This window comes from Caenorhabditis briggsae (genome assembly GCF_000004555.2).
Source record: "Caenorhabditis briggsae AF16 supercontig from assembly CB4, cb25.NA_140, whole genome shotgun sequence".
NCBI classification, from domain to species: domain Eukaryota; kingdom Metazoa; phylum Nematoda; class Chromadorea; order Rhabditida; family Rhabditidae; genus Caenorhabditis; species Caenorhabditis briggsae.
This window is the reverse complement of record NW_025543380.1, coordinates 25341-26022: the sequence shown is the minus strand read 5'-3', so window position 1 is coordinate 26022 and position 682 is coordinate 25341.

Here is a 682-nt window from a genome sequence, read left to right as displayed (position 1 = left end):
AATAAATAAACCTCGAGAAAAATGAAAAATCTCAAGTTTTCAAGTTTTTAAAAATATTGTGGATAACTTGGCTTCTGGCAGGGGTGGGCGATGACAGGAGATCAACCTTCACGTTTTGCAAAATTTTCTCGCTTGATGTACAAATCGAGATTAAAAACGCACGCAATTTCGCCGAAGGGTCTCGACACGAAAATGGCGGGAATTTGAAATTTTTATTTTTCAACTACGCGCTGTCGGGTAGTCATTCCCCGCAGCGGCCGACACCTCCCGGGTTCCGCCGGCCACTATACTTTGTGTCTAAGCATTGACATCTTTTTCTGAATTTCGTAAAAAACTCCATTTTACAATTTTACCGTACAAGTTACTGATGTCAGTTAAATGATAATTTTAGTAACTCAGAACATCTTTCAAAAATTCGGGCAGCTTTGAAAAATTTCAATGAGACATATTTTTTCAGATCAAAACTCGAGCTCAATTTCAAACTACCAACACTCAAAAATGCTTCGAAAGCTCGAAACACGAACATGATCATTCCTAAGATATGCAATATAAATTTAAACTCGAGAGTTCATCTTGAAGCCAAGTTATTCAGGATTTATTAGGCAAACACAAAAAATTACCAAAATACCTGAAAATAATTGTTCTTAAAACTTGAATATATTATCCTTGTCAGAAAAAAAAG